The sequence below is a fragment of the Apodemus sylvaticus genome, chromosome 1 (assembly GCF_947179515.1).
Source record: "Apodemus sylvaticus chromosome 1, mApoSyl1.1, whole genome shotgun sequence".
Classification (NCBI taxonomy): Eukaryota; Metazoa; Chordata; class Mammalia; order Rodentia; family Muridae; genus Apodemus; species Apodemus sylvaticus.
This window is the reverse complement of record NC_067472.1, coordinates 17,368,523-17,387,143: the sequence shown is the minus strand read 5'-3', so window position 1 is coordinate 17,387,143 and position 18,621 is coordinate 17,368,523. Positions and strand designations below refer to the sequence as shown.

The window sequence follows — 18,621 nt, the reverse complement described above, 5'->3', positions numbered from 1 at the left end:
GCTTCTCAGGTAGTTTTCTTTGTGACTCTCTGAAGCCTGAGCCAGGGAGAGTGAACCGGACCTGTGTAGACACAGGAGAATGCACTGCTCTGACAAGTTCTCCTCAGTAAGACGCTGGGAGATTGACTAGGGAAGTATCAGCAGTTGGTTCTTTCGGTGTACCCTCTCTTGAAGGGTAGTGGTAGAAAAAAGGCTAACTGGCCAGATGTTGGCTCCATCGCCAGATGTTGGCTGCATCTGCCCCAGTTCCTAGAACTCGTAAGTGGTGAAATCCAGACTCTGGAGCCTCAAGTGCCTTCAGGGAAATGCAACGGGAACATTTTCTGCCTCAAGATCCTGCCCAGTGTGGCCTACTCTTGGGTTGGGAATATCTTGTTCTTTCACAAGGCATCACATACATACCCACATAGAGCAGGGTGGCTTCTCTGTAGGTCAGAGGCAGTCGTCCTGGTGAAGCAGCTGGGTACCCCAAACATGAGCTGCAGAATAAGGAACCCAGGGCCTGCGTACATTCCCCTATAGACTATGGAGTCTCCTCTTTCCTGCTCCCTAGAAGGGAAGTCTTCAAATAGTTTCTGCCCCTACTAGTTCCCTTCCCACTTGGGTCCTCCTTGTAGACCTCATTCAGTTCAGTTCTTGACCAAACTGTGCTTGGCAAGCCTCAGGCTCCAGTGCAGGAAGCTGAATGACCTCCCAAAGTCAAGGTTGTGTTTACCCTCTTGTTGATATCTTTCCATTAGTAACTCGTTATCTTTGGCTTTGGAAGGACATAGGGCTATTCGTATGATGTGTGAGCTCTCCAGTCTTAAAGTTCTGTAACCTTTGAGCAGCCACTGTTTCCAGCTGTCCCTTGGAGTATTGTGTATAGTTTGTTTGTTTGTCTGGATGGTTGGTTGGTTTTGTTTTTTGTTTTCTGTTTTTTCACCAAGGTCCTAGCTTTTATGTTCTTGCTACCAATCAGAGGAACAGATGACTCCCTTCAGTGTCCCCTTTCCCACCTTAGACAGTGCAACCTCTTGAGCTGCAGTTGTGCTCTGTCGTCAGGAAGCAGATGCTAGAGCTGGAGCCAGAATACATTGATTGTTGCCGGAAACACTAGCTGCAAACCGGTTCTAATTTTATCAATCCTGTGCTCCTGGAAAAACATGCCACTTATGTCATGCACTTCCGCAACTGTGATGTCACAATAGTGTTACACTATTTAATGTATGCAGTGAATAAAAGAATGTTAATATACTTGGTGAAGATTAAGCCCCTGTACAAATATGACTTTATACAGGACTGGATGTCCCTGATAGAGCCACCTTTCTACAGCTACAGTAATGGCACGATACTGTGTTGGCTGACAAATAGTCTCTGCTCTGCATTGAGCATGCCCCTTGCCACTTGGGTGTCTTCTAATTTGGCAGTACCCAGATTGATCCAGCTACTGTTTTGAGAGCACCCATGTGTGTGTGTGTGTCCTTAAGCACTGTGGGAACCATTGATGGTCTTCAACACTATAAAGAAAATTAGCTTAGGTCAAAGGACACAGGACCTGGCTTAATGCTTCTGCATGAGGACCATGGCTAGGACCCTCTTCCCTGCCCTACCCCCTCAGTGTCTATACTTCCTGAGCCCATGTCCACTCCAGGGTGGCAGGTCTGGGACGTGGACAGGGTGGAGGGTGATGGTGATTTATTCAAGTGATGAACGTTTCTCAGCCACAGAGAGCAAGGCATCGCTGATACAGGAATGCCCCAGTGGGAGAGAGGCAAATAAACTTAGAGGCCTTCAGCTGCTTACTGAGTAAAAGCATGACTTGTTTGCTTATATCCCTCCTTCCTGTTATTTAGGCCACAACATCAGCTTGTGCACTTAAAGCTCATCAGAGAGATGTTGGGTCTCTCTACCCACGTGTTATCACTTTAGCCAATCAGTAAAAGCTTGACTCTCCCCCTGTTCCAGAGAGCAGCCTGGTCTCCTCCCGTGAGTCCTCTTACCCACAAGTCCAAGATTTGTGAACGTCCTGCCTGTCTGTCCATAGATTTGGCTATGCTTTGTTCCTATTGCTTTGGTGTCAAAAGATTTTGCTTCTATTCATAACCCTAGGTTTCATGAGAAACCAGATCCCCATTCCAGACTTACAAAGACACAAGAAAGGGGCGTCCTAACATTCTTACCAGATGAACTTGGCTGTTGGTCACCTCCATTGTCTTTCTTTGCAGTGGGGATGTTACATATATTTTCTGGCCTGGGCATGGCAGCTGGAGCTCATCGCCTGTGGACCCATCGAACCTATAAGGCACGCCTGCCCCTGCGGATCTTCCTCATCATTGCCAACACCATGGCGTTCCAGGTAAAAATCTGGCTCTTCTCAGCACTTGTGTGTCACATCTCCTGATGACCCAGGACACAGGAGAAGGAGTCAAAGCCCTGAGAGGCGCCAACAGGGTAGCCATTGCCTCTCCTGGTCTTCTGTGGTCACATGCTTAGTTCTGAGATTCACAGAGCATAAGATAACTGAAGAGTCACTGGGCAGGGAAACTTAGGAAAGGATCTCTAGTTACTACTGGGACATTTTTGACCAGGTTCCTATGCTTTCGCACAGAGTGACTGATGTGGCCTTTCAGCATAAAAGGCCATCATGCATTAGTTAGGCACTGACCCTGGTTTCCGAGACCATCAATAAACATTACACTTACCCTTTGTGATGCCTACCATAAGTTCCCACTGCAGTGGGACTGAAAAGGACTGACTCTTGCTCTAGATAGTAAATCAGACATTTCTAATGGCAGTGACTCTTTACAGGCAACATGCTAGCATTTGACATAGATGAACTCTCATTAAGTCTCTATGATGTCTTAAGAGGTGGATACTGTTATTACCCCTCATTTCAGATGATGAAATTATGTTAATGAGTAGTTTCATAGAGCAATGTTGGGATACTACCTGTGGCTACCATGCTGGCCAAATGAGCTATTGAAGCTGTTTGAGGCATAAGTTTATAACACAGAAAGAAGGGAATTAAGAGAAGGAAGCTTCCCTTGATATCAGGTTTAGCAAGTAACAACAGATAGCTTGCCATGTGGAGCTCATTGTGAGAGAAAAGGAAAACAGGAAACAAAATTTTCTTGCATGGCAATATTGGAAATTCTTGACATATGTGTATAATCATCTCTGCCCTAGCAGTTTACACCCTGAATTCTCCTGATCTCTTTGTGTGGAAAAAGGAAGAGGGTGATATTATTGGTGCATAATTAAAAGTTTAGCAAGTTCCACATAAGAGGTCCTTAGGAAATGTGCCCAAGCTCATAAGTTACATACTGGTCTTATTACTGGTTGAGTAACCTGTCATTATGAAGGTATCAAGATAGAGCTTCCCACATCTGTATTCACAGACCAACACTCCAGGCCCCAAGCCCAACTGCTTCAAACTGCCCATATTCAAGGATTAGGCTTTCCATTAGGATCCTGTCCTTGCCTGAAGAACTACTGTTCTTTGCTAATGAAAGTGGGGTTGGGAATTACCACCCTTCTCCCTATCTACCACACAATCTCAGGGAGCAACAGTGCTATTTCTGAGTTCAAGACTGTAAGTTGCCTTCCCCTGAAAGCTTTGAGGACAAGTGTGCAGGAAAGGGTGCTCCCCAAGGCCTCCTTGGGGGAGACAAAGGATCCTATGAGTTGGACTGAGAGTCCCAGGCCCTTGCAGACATCTAGGCCCTTGCAGACATCTAGGCCCTTGCATTCTCCTTGGAGAACATCTCTTCTCAGTAGCGGGCTCCTCTTCCCTGTGCTTTCAGAATGATGTGTACGAATGGGCCCGAGATCACCGCGCCCACCACAAGTTCTCAGATACACACGCTGATCCTCACAATTCCCGCCGTGGCTTCTTCTTCTCTCATGTGGGTTGGTTGCTTGTGCGCAAGCACCCAGCCGTCAAAGAGAAGGGTGGAAAACTGGACATGTCTGACCTAAAGGCTGAGAAGCTGGTGATGTTCCAGAGGAGGTGAGTGGGATATGGGGATAGAACTGGAACTGCAGCCCAGGGCACCTGGGGTTTAGGGACTCTACCTTTTATCTTAATTTTTTTTGTCTTTTTTTTTTAAGATTTATTTATTTTATTTATATAAGTACACTGTGGATGTCTTCAGACACACCAGAAGAGGGCATCAGATCCCATTACAGATGGTTGTGAGCCACAGTGTGGTTGCTGGGATTTGAACTCAGAACCTCTGGAAGAGCATCCAGTGCTCTTAACTACTGAGCCATCTCTCTGGCCCCACCTTTTCTCTTATAACTTTAAAAGCTGAGAGATTTGGGGGCTTGTATGTTTAAGACCACCATTTCAAACTCATTTTAATGGCTCAGAGCCTATAAAGAGACTTTACTGTTTTGTTCAGTTCATGCCCTTTGAACAATTTTTATGGATGCTATTAAATGCAAGTTGATCTATTACTAATGTATCTAGAATAGGTAAAGACATAAAAGTGAATATAGTCAAGTCTTTCCACTCAAGGAATTTCTAGCCTTTGAGGTGGAGAGACCAAGAAAGTATAAAATAATCATGATACAAAGCAGAATGTGCAGAATACTCATTGTCCCTAAGATATAAAGGGGAAAAAAAATAGTTGGCTCAGTGGATATACAAAGAGAGGGTATAAAAAATCTCTGCGATTGCCGGCCAGTGGTGGTGCACACACCTTTAATCCCAGCACTTGGAAGCAGAGGCAGGCAGATCTCTGAGTTTAAGGCCAGCCTGGTCTACAGAGTGAGTTCCAAGACAGCCAGGCCTATATAGAGAAACCCTGTCTCTAAAAAAGAAACAAAACAAAACAAAAACAAAAAAACTCCGCAGTCATCAGATGCAATCGACTCCCTTGAATGAGGGTGTCGTGGTCTGAATGAGGATGGACAGTGGAACTAGGCCCCAGAGGGACAGAGACCCTCTGATGATGAAGGACACTCAGTGGGCCTCCTGATGGGAAACAGGGAAAAACTAGATGGTGGGAAGAAATGCAGCCAGGACATGCCACCGTCTGTGCCAATGACCTTGTTGGACAAAGAAAAAAAGGAAAAGAAACTCAAATTCACATGGACAGGAGCCCAGACAGCGGAACTGGCTATGAGTTTGTGACTTGTTTAAGTAACATGGTTTTGTGTTCTGTGGAAAAGAACAATGGATTTCTTGTCAGGCGACGGGCAGTCATACTTGATACACTGGCTTTTAGTGGTGTGATCCTAGGCAAGGCATTTAATGTGTCCTTATTGCCTCGTTTAAAAAATTATATAAGGTCGTTTGTTCAAAAGATCATCTACCCCACTCTCTCCTGATGGTTTCTGCCCTTGCTCTTCCCCCATACCTACAGTTGTAGGATGGAAGCTTGCTCGGTACAGTGTAGGAGTAGACACTTCAGGTAGATGTAGAAGTGGCTTCTCTAGACTCAGTGTGTGATCTCTCCCCATAGGTACTATATACCCGCTCTCCTCCTGATGTGCTTCATCCTGCCCACGCTGGTGCCCTGGTATTGCTGGGATGAGACTTTTCTACACAGTTTTTTTGTTGCCACTTTACTGAGATATACCTTAGCTCTCAATGTCACCTGGCTGGTGAATAGTGTCGCCCACCTTTACGGGTCTCGCCCCTACGACAAGAACATTGACGCCCGAGAAAATATTCTAACTATCATAGGAACACTGGGTAAGTCAGATGTCTACAGAATGACTACACTCAGTGATCTACTAGTTAGGATTTTTGGCTGGAAACCTGAAAGACAGTATAAGATTAGTTTGTTTTAAGTTGGGACTCACTCTGTAACTCAGGCTGGCCTCAAAGCTGCACCAGCATTCCTGCCTCGGCCTCCAAAATGCTGGAACTGCAGGTATGACCCATCACATGTGGTTCCTAAGGTTGTTTTTAATGATAATTTGTGTCTCTGTTCTTCTATCTTAAAACCAGGGCCTAGTATCTGAGTACAAAGCCTGTCTGATCTATACAGCAAGTCTTAGGCCAGCCAGGGCTACACAGCAAGACCCTGTCTCAAAAATAAACAGCCACAAAAAAATAAATAAATAAATAAACCAATTGGGTGGTTTTGTTTTATTTTGTTTTGTTTTAAAGAAACATATACAAAAGTCAAAAATCCTGTTATAAAAAAAGAAAAAGTGAAAAACACCAGGTCCAAAACAGTCTCCAAATGGCGTGTATGTTAGGCCTTTTTAAAGAATTTCATTATGTAGCCATGGCTGTCCTGGAACTTGCTGTATACACCAAAATGGCCTCAAACACACAAAGACTGACCAGTATCAGCCCCCTAAGAGCTGGGATTAAAGGCATGGGCCACTACACGCAGGCTATATTAAGCCCTGTTAAGTTTGTCATTCTCCTGTCTCTTCCGGGTTGATTAGCATCTCACTTCAGTTAGGAAACGAATGAATCCAGCAGCAGGGTCGGTCGGAAAGACAGTAAGCCTTTCTACATCTAATCATGCTATGTAGAATGCAGAAAGAGTAATTCTGACTTAGTTCACTAAGTCCAAGTGCACCATCTTGAATATATTTTCCTCTTCATCTTCCTGCCCTAGTTTTTCTAAATCAAATCCCTTCTACCTCTGAACATGTTCTAGATTTGATGCTCCTGAAATAAATGACTTACACTCTACAATTACAAGATTTCCATAGGCGAATGTGGCCTGTCATGCATTCTGTTCTGTAACTGAATGTGCAGGGAGCCTCTTCAACTCAGGTTCCCATGACTGGTTGTCCGGAGTGACTGATGGACTCTTGCTTGACCAATCGACTTCCTTCTTATCTCTTTTGTCTTCTTATCTCGCCCTTGCGTCTTCTCCAGCTGTTTGCTGCCAGTCTGGTTTTGTTTTGTTTTGTTTCTTGGCATCTTTAATTACCTTCCCCTACTGTCTTACGCTCCTGTTATCTGTGAAAGTTGATCTCTGAAGATCTCTTTTTCTTGATGCCCGAGTGTAGAAATTACAAATCTTCACTAGCAGCCTTAGCCCGGTGTTCTCCTACGTGCTTCAGGTGGACACTGTGGACATCCTGCCATGAAGACAGGACACACAACCACAAGGAAGCCTGGTTAGCAGCATCTCTGGGTCTGAAATCCCTTCTGTTGTGATCATAAAAAGAGAAATAGGTTAAGAGAATATGTTCTGCGGTGGTATGGGGGGAGGGGTGCCTCAGTGGACCCATGCCAAGGCATCCCTTCACCCTGAGGGACCAGACACATAATGGTATAGTATAGAAGAGAGTTTATTCAGAGCATGGGATGGGAGTTAAGGGAGCAGTAGAGGCAGAGAAAGGCAGAGAGAAGGAAAGCATAGAGAAGCAGAGGCCGGCCATTCATACATGGAGGGGGGAGGGGGAGAGAAGAGCCCAAGAGGGCAAGAGAGGAGCTAAGAGAGTGAGAGAATAAGAGAGAGGAGGGGCTGGAGCAGCCCTTTTTATAGTAGGCTGTTGCCAGGTAACTGTGGGGTGGAGCTTAGACAGAATCCTAACACCTTCACTTTCCTGATTTTGCCAATTACTCCTAATCTATCCAGGGAAATTCAAGACCCGGATCTCTTATTAGTTGATCTTTGTGCTAACTTGGCGAAGCTAACATTGTTTCTGTGGCAATCCGTGGGAAAGAAAAGTTCTGTGAATGATCTGTAGGGTTTTCTTTTATCTGCCACGGGAATAATCCTGACTCTAAAAAAAAAAAAAAAAAAAAAAATCAAACAAACAACAACAACGACACACACACACACACAACTGTTTTTTTTTTTCCTTTTGGTCAAAGTGAATGCTTGTCTCAAGAGTTCTCAGAACATCAGCAGTTAGAAGGAATCTCCAAAGGCAGAGGGAGGAGGATCTCTTGAGTTTGAGGCCAGCCTGGTCTCCAAAGCAAGTCCAGGACAGCCAAGGCTCTATTACATAGAGAAACCCTAGCTCAACAAGCAAACTAACTAAGGAATCTCCAAGAATATTCGTAGTCCTTCTAATTCATCAGTACTTCCCTCACCCAAGATCAAAGATGGAAGCAGCCCGCTGTGAGCTGGCAGCAGCTGCGGGAACTCCAGTGCTTGGCATCCCAGCTGCTGCTGCCTCTTCTGTTGGAATCCCCCACATTTACAGAGCACCAACAGCATAGTTAAGGGTGAGCTCACTCACCTTTGTAAGAAGCACACATCCCATTCCATCTCATCAGAAAACATACATATAGACATAGAGCCACTAGGGTCTTGGGTCAGTATTTAAGTTTGCTCTGGCTTTTTTCAAGATGAAGTATTTTGTCAGTATACTAATCTTCTCTCATCTAGTTATCACGATAGAAACATCTTTCCCCACAAAGCCCTATACCCCATGAGTAAGTGAGATTGTTCAATACATTTAAGATGCTCGAAGAGCTCTTATTTCCTCAGGGTAGAAGCACCAGGGGTCATCTATTCCATAAACAGCAGCACAGTTCTCTGAGGTTCAAGGTACCTTCCAGGTAAGAGGTGTGCAAAACTGAAGCAGCCATCACCGAGCCCCCTAACTGCTCTCCTGGCTTCTGTTGCAGGCGAGGGCTTCCACAACTACCACCACGCCTTCCCCTATGACTACTCCGCCAGTGAGTACCGCTGGCACATCAACTTCACCACGTTCTTCATCGACTGCATGGCTGCTCTTGGCTTGGCTTATGACCGGAAGAGAGTGTCTAAGGCTGTTCTCTTAGCCAGGATTAGGAGAGCTGGAGACGGGAGCCACAAGAGTGGCTGAGATCCTGTTCCAAATGTCACCTGGGCAGAAGCTTAATGTTTTGCTTCTAACTATAGAAAAACACTACCAGGATGGTGATGACCTTTAACCACTCCTGTACAACACTCTCTCTCTCTCTCTCTCTCTCTCTCTCTCTCTCTCTCTTTCTCTCTCTCCTTCCCTTCTCCCGCTTTCTTTCTTCCTTCCTTCCTTCCTTCCTTCCTTCCTTCCTTCCTTCCTTCCTTCCTTCCTTCCTTCCTTCCTTCCTTCCTTTCTTTCTTTCTTTCTTTCTTTCTTTCTTTCTTTCTTTCTTTCTTTCTTTCTTTCTTTCTCTTTTTTCTTGAGATGGGATTTCTCTGCGTAGTCCTGGCTGTCCTGGAACTCACTCTGTAGACCAGATTGGTCTTGAACTCAGATCTGTTTGTCTCTGCCTTCTGAGTGCTGGGATTAAAGTCACATACCATAGCACAGCTGTGTACATTATTCTTCTTTTTTTTTAAAAAAAAAAAAAAGCTTAAGTATCAAAGGGCAATACCTCTTCTTTATGATGCTAAGCTGATACAGTTATCTTTTCACCCCCATCTTATCTCTGTAGCTCTCTCATTGTGTCTCAGACTAATGCTGTCATTCATAAGTCCTTTCTTGTCTGCCTCTGAAAGTTTGGCATCCTTTGGATAGTCCAGTGGTAAAGTCTTTGCCTCAGACTTTAGTGAAGTGCTCTGTACTGCAGGGTAGGTGGCGTAATCCAGAGATGCAACAACCTTTGTGTAGTGCAGCTTAATCGTTATGACCCTTGGGAGGGGAAAAATAACTTTATTTGAGAGAGCTTGCAAAGCAGGTAAATTATAATGGGAAAGAATTATCATGCCAGGTGTGATTGTTAAGTAAGGATGAGGTTACATGGAATAAGTCATAAGGATGTGTTTCTGTGATCAGAACCAGCTGCTTCCCAAGCAGACACTGAGCCCTCCACACAGCATCCTTTCTTTTTGCCCCGAGCCCAGAGCTTGGCAACATCAGAACACAGCAGTAAATCAGATATCTAAATATTTTTTAGAGTAAGGGTCTAAAAAGAATCCATGTATATAGTAAGAAAAAGTGGTCTCAACTGGGAAAGGAATTTGCCTTTCTGTTATAACAAGATCATTTGTTTCATAGAACAAGAGGTATTATGGGAGGGTGTGTCCAGGTCCCTGAGACACTGCTTGTCCAGCATCCTTTGTTATTTGGCCCTGCCATCTTTAGGGTATTAGCCTCTGACAATATTAAGAAGGCAGTGGGATTCCCAAACTCCCAAAGCAAGAAAGGGTTTGAAAAGGTAGAGTTGGAACGACAGAACCGGTGGTGACCTAAACATTTGATCGTGGTTCTGACTCTATATCTCAAAGAGGTCCACCAAGAGACACAGAGCAGAGGACGGATGATCTGGACCACCTGTTCCTCCAATCTCAAGGCAGAGATGGACGGGCTGAGGGGCAGGGTTGGTAGGAAGCTTCTCAGAAGTAACTTCCTGAGAAGGGGGTCTGGTCTCCAAGATACCCAGGGGACTGTCAACTCCTGAGTCGTGCGATGGAAACTGTCTCAAAGATGGGTCAGTTTATTACTCCAAGTTGCTTCTTGGGTTGATAAGAACCAGGCTTCTGCCAACAGTGTTGTGCCTCCTTTTCCCCATTCCTTGCTCTCAAGCATCCCTCCCTGGGGTCTTAGGGTCAGGGTAGGAACCTCTGAACCACCTTCATTCTGCCTTCCTAGGTCCACTCCATCTTTCTCATTTCTCCTGTGGTTTCTTCTCTCCGTTTACTCAGGGTCGCAAGGCTGTGCGTCTTGGCAGCTCCCCTCCTGTAGACACAACATGGTGGAGCTCTTCTTGTCTTTGGCAGACACAGCTGGTTGTCTCCTTCCCAGGCCTCCAGACCCTCTCCACAGCCACCACTGGGGCTTCTAGCACCTTGATGACCCTAGACAAACTCTTGTCTGCCAAACCGCTCTAGAGATATTGCGAGTCCAGAAAATTTCTCTCATAAATCTTGACCAATCCAAATGCTGATGACGGAGCTCTGAGCCAGCCACGGAGCTGAACAGCAACAGGTACAGACTTGGCTTTGGTGTGCAATTCTGTCCTCTGCACACTCCTCTCCCCATCATGGACGACCTTGCTTCTAGGATGACTTGTAGGAAGATCACAGGTTGAGCCCAGCCTCAACTACATAGTGAGACCCTGTCTTAAAAATTAAAAAAAAAAACATAAATAAATAAAAAGTAAATAAAAAAGGAAAAGCAAGCCATAGACTAAAGAAAGCATGTATAAACTGTGTGTCTCGCAGGGAATGAGGTACAGAATATAAAAGAAACTCCTATACATCAACAATAAGAAGACAAATAGTCTGGTTCTAAACTAGCAAAAGTGTTGGTCCTCACATTTCTGCAAAGCAGAAACAGAAATAGCCAATAATTACATAGAAGGCACTCTACATCAGCAGCAAACAAGGAAATATAAATCTGAAACACAGCAAGTGAGTACCCCATACCCACTAGAATAGCTATAATTATAATAATTAAATGAATATACAAAAAAAGCAAAAAAAAAAAAAAAAACCCAACAAATGTTGAATAGGATTTGGAAAAACTAAAACCCATTAAGAGGAATCTAAGATGGTGTAGCTACTTTGAGGAAAACACTGGCCATTCTTCAGAAAGTTAAAATATAAGGTACCATGTGGCCCAGTAATTCTACTCTTTGGTATATGACCAAGAAAACAAGAACATATGTCCACAAAAAACCCTTGTACATAAATGTTCACTCCTGCATTATGGAATTGCCCAACAGAAGACCACACAAATACCCACTCAAAACTGAAAACCCAATGTAATATATTCACATGCTGACATTTTATTCAGCCATGAAAAAGTATGAAGTCTGATTCATAAGAAAAACATGGAGAGGGCTGGAGAGATGGCTCAGTGGTTAAAAGCACTGACTGCTCTTCCAGAAGTCCTGAGTTCAAATCCCAGCAACCACATGATGGCTCACAACCATCAGTAATGGGATCTCTCTTCTCGTGTGTCTGGAAACAGCTACAGTGTGCTCATATACATAAAATAAGTAAATAAAAAAAGAAAGAAAGAAAGAAAGAAACAAAGAAACAAAGAAAAGAAAAGAAAAACATGGAGAGCCCAGACAAACACTGTTATGAGGCCTTGAAGTCAGACACAGAAGTCAGGATGTTGTATAATTCCATTTATGTGAAATGTCTAGAGTCACTTAACAGACTGAAAGCGGCCGTGGGCAATAGAGCAACAAAAGGAAGTGACAGCAGTAGGCACTCTTTTATGGGGGCCGACGAAACTGTTCAAAAGTTAAATCACTCTGTTGGTTGCACAGCTTTACCACAATGCCTGCCTGAAAAAAAATTTCTTGTATTTTTATTGCTGTTACCACAGTTTATAGTTGAGATTCAAACCAAAATAAATTAGTGAAGTGTTGGTTAAGTTCAAGCTTTTTTGTTTGTTCTTTTGGTTGCTTTTAGAGACAGGGTTTCGCTGTGTAGCCCTAGCTGTCCTGGAGTTCACTCTGTAGAGCAGGCTGGCCTCAAACTCAGAGATCTGCCTGCCTCTGCCTCCCAAGTGCTGGGATTAAACGTTTGAGCAGCCGCCACCACCTGGAAAGTTAAAGTTTTTCTTTAAGAGAAGCACGCTGTATTATCATCATCCTAGAAAGTAAGCTCTTCAGTCTCAGATTTTACAGTGACTCGTGAGATAAGCAAGTCTTGCTACACCTGTTTACAGTAGTGAGAAGAAATCCAGAGTCCACCTTCAACATGAATCTGAAAGACTTAGGCCACTACAAATGCACAAACTGGAGTTTCTTGTGAGCAGGAGATTCACATTCGGAGTCCACTAAACGGGAGGCACAATACTGACACCCATGACAGCATTTCTCTGGCCGGATGCTGCAGTCTAGAGGGTGTCCCACCTGACTGCAGCAGCAGCAAGTTCGATCTCCCAAGCACCCACGTCAGTCACAAACTAAGCCCAGGACACCATCACAATCTATAACCGAACCATCTTTTTAAATATTTATTTTATTTGTATTTTATGTGTATGTTTTGCCTGCATATATGGAGTCAAATCCCCTGGAATGGGAGTTATAGATGTGTATGAGCCACTATGTGGGTCCTGGAACTGAACCTGGATCCTCTGGAAGAGGCACTTTTAACCACCCAGCCTTCTCTCCAGTTTTGGTAACAAGTCATCTTAACAGTCAACCACACTTGATTCACTGCCCTCAGGCCGCAGGAGCTAACCTGCCACCTCCTGTACAGTTCTGAACTCCTCAAACGCATCTTATTCTACTGGAGATGCCTCTTTGTGTCTGTGGTCCGTAGTCAGTGAAGTGGGCAGAGAGACCTCTTACCACTTCACATCTCTGTGACAAACTATGGGGAATGACACAGGGTCCAATTCTACAACCTAGAGTTAACTCACAGTTTCTGTGGCATTAGCCAAGCGCTGATTCTTCAATGCCGACCTTGAGGCAAAAGCCATGGATTCCAGGATCAGAATTGAGACTATTGCTACAGGCAGTTGCCCCCACCCCTTCCACGGGGATACTCAGGGCTTCTTGAAGCCACAGGAGCTCCTGAAGAGCAATGTGTGCTGTGCTGACTCACACTGGCTGTGGGCCCCAGGGGAAGGCCTGATCAGGAAGAACCAACAGGCCCTTTCCCCCTGGATTTCTCCAGCAGTGGTGAGTAGTCCAGGCTAGGCTGTAACAAACACTGCCAGCCCTGGAGAAGGGAGAAACCAGAGAAAGTGACTGCAAAAGGTCACATGTTTCCATGCTTAGCTAAAGTGGAACGCCACCATATAAAACACAAAAGCAACCCAAATGAGCAATTCAATGCATTTCATACATTCATAATATTGTGTAACCAGTGTTTTCTCTAAAACATTTCCTTTGGAGGCGGGGTTCAGGACAGGGTTTCTTTGTGTAGCCTTGGCTGTCTTAGAACTAGCTCTGTAAACCAGGCTGGCCTTAAACTCACAGAGATCCACCTTCCTTCCTCTCTGCCTCCCTAGAGGCCTGGGCCACCCACGGCCTTCTAAAACAGTTCATCACCCAAAATCCTTAAAACCATTCGCCAATCTTCTAATCTTCTAATCATCTAATCTTCTCAGCCACAAGCCAACCTTTTCCCACTCCTAGCACAAACCAATGCACTGTCCTAGGACAGTACTGGCCTGTACTTCAGAGATAGGGGATTAGACAACGGATGGCCCGTGTGTGCTGCCCCACTCCTAGCCCTGATTAGGCAAACAGTTGGGTAGCAGAAATTAGTAGTGTCGGGTTCAAAAGAAAACTAGAGACAGCTGGCCACCTGTGGTGCCTATTAGCATATCAAAGTGTCTGCTGGTCCCCAGGGCTCCCTGCCTGCAGGCCCCCTACCCTAAACTTCCTCAGCTCGTGGGCTTCCCCTCCCCCTCCCCACCCAGCTTCTCCTTCTCATTCTTATAAAACCCTGCCGTTTTGGGGTCTTGGTCACCTTGGGCCTCTCTCTCTCTCTCTCTCTCTCTCTCTCTCTCTCTCTCTCTCTCTCTTTCTCTCGCTCTCCACCTTTCTCTCTCCTCTAGGGCCTGGTTCTCTGCTGGTCATGTTTGGTCAGCTCTGGACTCTTCCAGACGCCTCTGGCAGTACTCTCCCTCCTATCTACACTAAAGACCTTCTCCTCAACAAGACCTTGGCGTGGTCATGTCCCCATTTCACTCAAGTAATACTTCACTCCTTGTTATTGCCTATAAAGTACTTAATGTGTGTACCTCGGCCGGTGTAACCAACTCATCGACTGATCAACAACTGAGCTGGCTCCACCTTTTGGCAAGTGTGAAAAGCTCTGCAAATATTTGCTCACCAATATGTGGGTATCTGCTTTCATTAGATTTGTGTACCTATCCAGGGCTAGTTTGCTTGTATGTAATTCTATTTAACTTTCTCTGGGGTCACCTCAGGCATTCCTGTGACCCCGGCAAAACTACCGTCCCCTGGACCTTCAGTACTGGGTGCTGACTGAATGCCCCATTAAAGCATCCCGGGGAGGAGGGCAGCGCCTGAACGATTGGCCTCCTCGCTGCCCTACCGCAGGGCAGGCGGTGCTCACACTCCTACCCTGGCCCTCAGCGAGCCCACACCCAGGCCAACCCGGGGACACGCCCGAGTCGCGGCCCTTCACTCAGAGCCCCCAAGGTCACTCCCGTCCACTCGGCCCACAGCGCCTGACTCCGCACAGCCAATCAGCGTCCGCTCTGCGGCTCTGCCCGCGCCCGCTCCAATCAGGAGGCGCCGCCCCTGGCCAGGGAGGAGCCCGCGCATCTTGCGGTCACCCTCCAGTTTTGGAGCTCAGGGTGTTTCTAAGGGATGCTGTAACTCCCCCACAACCCTCCCTCTCGGCCAGGGAGGAACGCAGAGGCCTTGGGTGTGGGCTCTGGTCCTCGGCTGCCTCGGAGGTCGCGGGAGCAGACTAAACCGGGCAGGGCAAGGCGGTCACGTAGGAGGCAGAGTGCCACCTCAGCAAAGCACACGGAAGATTGGGTCGTGAAAGCATGCGAGAGCACGCCAGCCAAGTGTTCCCGAGCCTTCCAGGCTGATGTCAGGGATGAAAGAGTCGAATGCTTTGCACATCAGCTAGACCCTGGCCTGTGTAGCGAAGAGCCCGTGTGTGTGTGTGTGTGTGTGTGTGTGTGTGTGTGTGTGTGTGTGTGTGTGTATACACCACAAGTTGACAGGGTGTCCTCATTTTATTTAGTTGAAGCAAGATCTCGCTGATCCCCGAGGTCGGCTAGTCTAGCTAGCTAGCTAGCCCAGGAATCCCGAGTCAGCCTTCCAAGCGCTGGAACTGCTTGGGCTTCTACTTAAGCCATGCTTTTACGTGGGTGCCATCTCCCCAGCCACTTAACCTGGGTTCATAAAGCGAGCTACTAACACTCCAGATGACGGTAAATACTAGATGACGGGGTGGCCTTCCCTTTTGCCAGAGCACATGCGTAGAGGTCAAAGGACAACTTGCTGGGGTCAGCTCTCTCCTTCCACCATCTAGGGCCCAGAGATGTAACTCGGTCATCAGATTCTGCTGCAAGCTCCTGTACCCACTGAGTCATCTTGTCAGCCCTGTGGGTGAGCTCTTTAATCTCTGTCTTGCTTTTCTCCGTGTAGCACCCATCTCTTAGGGTCACAGTAAAGGTTCGACAAAACTCCAATGAACAAACAGAAGAATCTCCCTGCTGTCCCTCTGGTGTTCTGGAAGTACAGGCAAGACCCGTAGCCACTGGTTTCAGACAAAGTCCATGCCTGCAGAACATGCCCAGAGGGTGTGGTAGTCCCTGTTAGCACACAGAACAGAATGTGTGTGTCTACCTGTAGCCACAGATTCTCAAGGAACTGGTCTGGGATCTTGGGGTTTTTTTGGGTGAACAATGTCATAACTGTTCCTGTTCCTTACCCTGAGTATCTATTACAAAGGACACGTGTACTTGGCCTGAAACCATGGCCGGATTTCTCCTCCTGTGTACCTGGGAGAATGGTAGAAGTTTGAGTGGTGGGCATTACCAGGATTTGTTTGTGTGACTGCTCGAACCCAGTCCAGTAGTCCGTCTCCCGGCTTCAGAGCATTGGGATTACAAGCACATGACACACTTTTTTTTACTTGAGTTCTAAAGGTCAAAGTCTGGGCTTAGTGTCTTCCTGGCAAGCATTTTGTTTCTTAAGCTTGTTAGAAAATCAAAATTGTAGCACATTTGGTTTTAGTTGACCTTAACTTAGAGTTTATGTTTGGAGCCGCCCCCAGTCTTCAAAGTATGGTGAAGGCTCAGATGGTCAATAGCAGAATCTTAGGTTTCTTTGGGGGGATTGGGTTTGTTTGTTTAGCATAAAACAACAACAACAAAACCACCACATGCCTTCAGGCTACATGATTGCCAGGGTTTAGAAATAAAAGACTTCCTTACTAGGATGAGGCAGGCAACTGCAATCTCCTGCTGTTGAGTATAAAGGTCGTTTTTTTTGGGGGGGGGGGGGGGGGGATCCGCTTCCTTAACGGTTCAGTTGGGCAATGTGGCATGGAGCAATGATGGTGACATTGAGGCTTGGTGGCAATCCCATGACTGGGTTTTTCCTTCTGATGTGTTGGGCTTTCATACTGGCTTGCACTCAGAATGTCTATGCTGATGGAAGAAACATTTTGGTGAAACCTGTGTGTGGGCTACATATGAGGCAGGGGAGTGACTCCCTAAACTTCTACCTGGTTACCCAGCTCCAGCTCAGAGGGTATCAGGACCTGAGTAACTCATGCTCTTAGTTATTTTGAAGGGCACTATTGGATTGAAGAACCATGAGAAGATTAAGGAGCTACAAACAAGTAAAATGATGAGCTATAATCTACGAGTTTCTCTGAACTCCTATTTTCACTATAACTTCTAAATTACAACATAACTAAATAGAATGTGAAAATATGAGCAGTTCAGTTATAAACATGTATTTTTTTCATTTACCTAACTACTTTTGTTTTGTTTGTTTTTTTAGACGGGGGTTTTTACTCTATAGCCCTGGCTGCCTTAGAACTCAGGCTGTAGACCAGACTGGACTCAAACTCACAGAGATCTTCCTGCTTCTGTCTCTGCCTCCTGAGTGCTGGGATTAAAAATGAGCAGTACCACCCAGCCAATAAATAAAAATTTAAATAACCAACCAAGTGGTGGTGGTGCTTATCTTTAATGCCACCAGGCAGATCTCTGTGAGTTCAAGGCCAGCCTGGTCTACAGAGTTAGTCAGGACAGCCAGAGTTACACAGAGTTACATTCTTGAGCATGTGTATATACCACATGCATGCAAAAGTCTACCAAAGTCAGAAAAGGGTATTAGATGCCCTGGAACTATAGTTGTAGACAGTTGTGATCCGAGCCATGTGACTGCTGGGAACTGAACCCAAGTCCTCTGCAAGAGCATTTTCTGAGTCATTTCTGCAGTTCACCTAACTGGTCGTCACTGAGAAATGATTTTCCTCAACAAAAACACAGTGGAAGAAGCAGGGAAAGATTGTAAGAGTTAGAGGGTCAGGGGGGTTGCCTTGACATTGTGTCTTGTAATAATGTCAGAAGCTACACCGGAAAAGTATCACCTACGTGACAGCCCAACCATGACAACAATAAACATGCTAATGTGGACAGAGGGGAAAAGCCCATGTGGCCTCAACCCTACACACACACACACACACACACACACACACACAGAGAGAGGCAAGAGGCAGGAAAGAAAGGCTGAGAGCAGCAAAAATCGTCATGGCCAGAGAGTAGCAGAGCAATTGTTTTTAATACCAAACAATCAGCCCTAAAAATATACATACAAGTAACATTATTTAGAGTGAGTGGGTTGTGTTTATGTAAAGAGCAAAATGATCTTCTTATATTATAATCTCAAAAAATTTGTTTTAAAGGAAATGATTTAGTTTCTCCCTGAAAACAAGTTTTCTACCATTTACAATTATTTTCCGTATATCATCCAGTATCAATGCTTCAAAAGCAAAGAGAGTAAGTTAAATATGTTTTTTCCATCACCTTTTTATGTCCATAAGTAAAATGCAGAAAGAAATTAGTTTTCATCGTGCTTCTGCTCAGTGGAGTTGGGCTGGCATTACAGTCTTATGACCTTAGGGGTTCAACAGCTAAGGGGTAACAATCTCATTTACCTAATAAATTCATGCTAATATTTAAAACTGTACTTCTTCTGTGACCAAGCTGACAAACCTGAAGACATTTCTGCTCATGGTTGTGAGTTGGCTGTGTCAGAAATGTAGACAGATGTATTTTTGTCTTTTCGCATGTCCGAATTTATTAAACAGCGATGCAAGCTAA

At 45.4% G+C, this 18,621-nt stretch overlaps 1 protein-coding gene across 1 annotated transcript in view; it reads left to right on the top strand.

Annotated features, from left to right (window-relative positions):
- Window positions 1–18,621, top strand: part of LOC127687015 (stearoyl-CoA desaturase 4) — a 96,175-nt gene that overhangs the window by 1,141 nt on the left and 76,413 nt on the right. The window lies entirely within an intron of this gene.